The following is a 2,907-nucleotide window of genomic DNA, read 5'->3' as shown; positions in this document are numbered from 1 at the left end:
GGTAAAATTAAATAGCTTTTAACTCTATTGACTGTTATGAAACCCCACATTACTTTGAGCTAGTTAGTAATTACTTGTTGGATTAGTGTCGTGTAACACCCGCGTTTCTAGGCTAGGCATTTTCGTTGATGTAATAGTCTAGATTAACCTTTGTAACCCGTTTTGAAATAATAGAAGTATATTATTTGAGTATTATGTGTTTTGTGCTTAATTGCTTAATTATGTGATTTGATTAATTAAGAATAAAATGAGCGTCAAAATTTAAGTGTAAAATAAACTTGATATCTTTGGATAATGTTGTAGTAGTTGAAACGAGGTTTCCAAATATATATAGAACGCCCAAATCTGACTTCGTATGAGGAAGTTATGATTTATTGAAGTTTCGAATTAGCGGTATGCAGCCTGAAATACTCGCTTTGAGATCGAGCGGTTTTTAGTCGAATCAATCTAAACGAGAATCGAAGATCTCGTTGTTGGTATCGAAGCGATGAAAAGTTAGGCGGGAACGGACGTCAAACGAAGAAGTTATGAATTTATAACGAAGTTTTTCTGTCCCGGCCTACTAAAAATAATTAATAAAAAATAAAGTCAAAATTAGCCGACGGAGTCTAAACGAAAGTTGTAGAGCGTAGTCTCACCTACGCGTGGATATAAAGAACGTCGAAAACGGAGTTCGTATGAAGAAGATATGAATTTCCGAAGTTTATTAAATAATTTGTATTTAAATTTAATCTTTAATTCGGATGTATATCCGAAGGAGTCACCGATCTGATCCGAAGTACGCCCAGCGTACAACGAAGCATGACACGCCTTGCACTCGAGTTCTTCGGATGACGCATGCAGTGACGATTCGGACGCGTACGCACCGCGTACTGCCGTACGCCCAGCGTACTCCGAGGCTCCAGCCTCCTATAAATAGGATGCGAGGGCAGCCGGCTCATTTGCTCTTTTTCTCTCTTCTCTCTCCCGTTTTGCATCGTTTTGCGTGCCAGAAGTACCCCGAAGCCCCGGTATCATTCTCGAGCCCTGAAGCAACTCCCGAAGCCCCGAAGATCCCGAGAAGTGCGATTCCCGAGCCGAAACTCTGCCCGCGAGGAGTTCGGTGTGAGTGTGTAGTTACTTTCTTCTAACGCATAATTATAAAGTATTTTATACGAAATACGTGTTATGTGTATATTTTGTGTTATATGCGTGAATGTATATTCACCCTCTTCTATCTCATAGATCTGATTTGTTTTCTATGAAATACGTGGTATGTGTGTGTGCCTCATCTGTTATGTGGAATATGTATTGATTAAAGCATGCTATACAGTTTTTTTTAAACTATGTATAAAAATGTATATTCTTATCTACTAATATGTTGGGTAGAACATGGGTAGATAGTTGGTGTGTAATAAACAGATGAGAGGCCTCGTTGTTGTTTTGATTCAGTCATCTAGCAGAGTTTAGATGACGACCACAGACTTTTCTAGACAGTCATGTGGAACACTAGCAGGCTCGCTACCTGTAGGTGTTAATGAACTTGGGTGTTCATTCGTTGTACTCCATCCCCCCTCATGGTTGCCTTATTTGACTTATATTGCTGAGGAACCCCCGAAGCATGTGTTGTCGCCCCGATGAAATATTCTTAGACTAGGTCCCTTATGTCAGTTGTCTTAGGGATGTAAAGTGAGAATAACGGGAATGGGTATTTGGGTTATTGTTGGTTGGTGGAATTAAATATGATTATTTATTGTGGGTTGAAAACCCTATATGCTCACCAGGCTCCCAAGCCTGACCCACTCAGTTTTATTTGTATTACAGGAAGTGGCGCAAGGGCATAAGATGGATGAACCATCAAGGTGTTTTGTTTACAAGTCTGTATATGTATATATTTGTTGAATGACTTGTAATGTTATCATTTATGCTTTATGGTCTGTATCGGAACATGATTTTGGGGATGTCACATGTCGTGGATGTTAAGTATGTTAATTACTTATGGGATTAGTGTATACAGACTCTCAAATCTCAATGTAATTTTTTTTTTCATTTTGTCAAATATTTGAAGTCATTATAAATTTTAGAATTTTATGTATTTAATTGCTATTTTGTCAACTATTTTATGTATTTAATTGCTATAAAGTTTATCATCGTTTTAAAAAAAACTTTAGTTTATATAATGTAATTCGTTACACGTAAGGGCCTAAGGGCCTTTTTTTCCGACTCGTCCTGGGTATTTCAATCCTCGGAACCGGCCCTGCATCAACCCTATGTGATGCCATCATATGAAGTTGTTCGAAATCCTGTGAATATGAGCCATCATGTCCGAAATCATGTTTCATCACCATCGAAAACCACATCCACCACTACAAGAAGATCAACCTGCAATGACTAGATTTTGATTTCGATTTCTTTACATGAGGCTTCTAAGGTTTAATATGAGGTACATTGCAGGTCAAAATCAAGTAAATACTTATCACCACTATCACCTACAATTTCTTCACTTGAGGTTTAAACTAAGGTTCATCAGAAGTAAATATGGAACTCAAACTTGCATAAGGTTTAATCGAAGACTCTTGCCTCTGAGATCTCCTTATGTTGGTTATTTGTGTGGGGGTCAAGGATTTAAAGATTCTCTATTGAAATCATGCGGATTTTTATTTCTGAAATAAAGTGTGTTTTTCTTTGTTAAGCGACTGGACATCATCGATGTTGATGTTGCAATGGACGACAAGAAGATGTGGCGTGACCGGCGACAAAAAGGGGTGTCAGCAGAAATACAAATGGGTGAGGATGTCGGATAGAAGGCAAAAGGAAGGTCGGTGGCCTAGTGACAGATGGAGTGGTATCGATGATGTTGTCCTTGTAAAAGGAGATGAGCGTCCACAATGAGGGGCTGAGCCGATGAGATAAGAGAAGAGAGAGGTA

Source organism: Lactuca serriola, chromosome 1 (assembly GCF_051521515.1).
Source record: "Lactuca serriola cultivar US96UC23 chromosome 1, Lser_US96UC23_V15, whole genome shotgun sequence".
Lineage (NCBI taxonomy): Eukaryota > Viridiplantae > Streptophyta > Magnoliopsida > Asterales > Asteraceae > Lactuca > Lactuca serriola.
The sequence above is the reverse complement of the archived record's forward strand: the minus strand, read 5'-3'. Positions refer to the sequence as shown.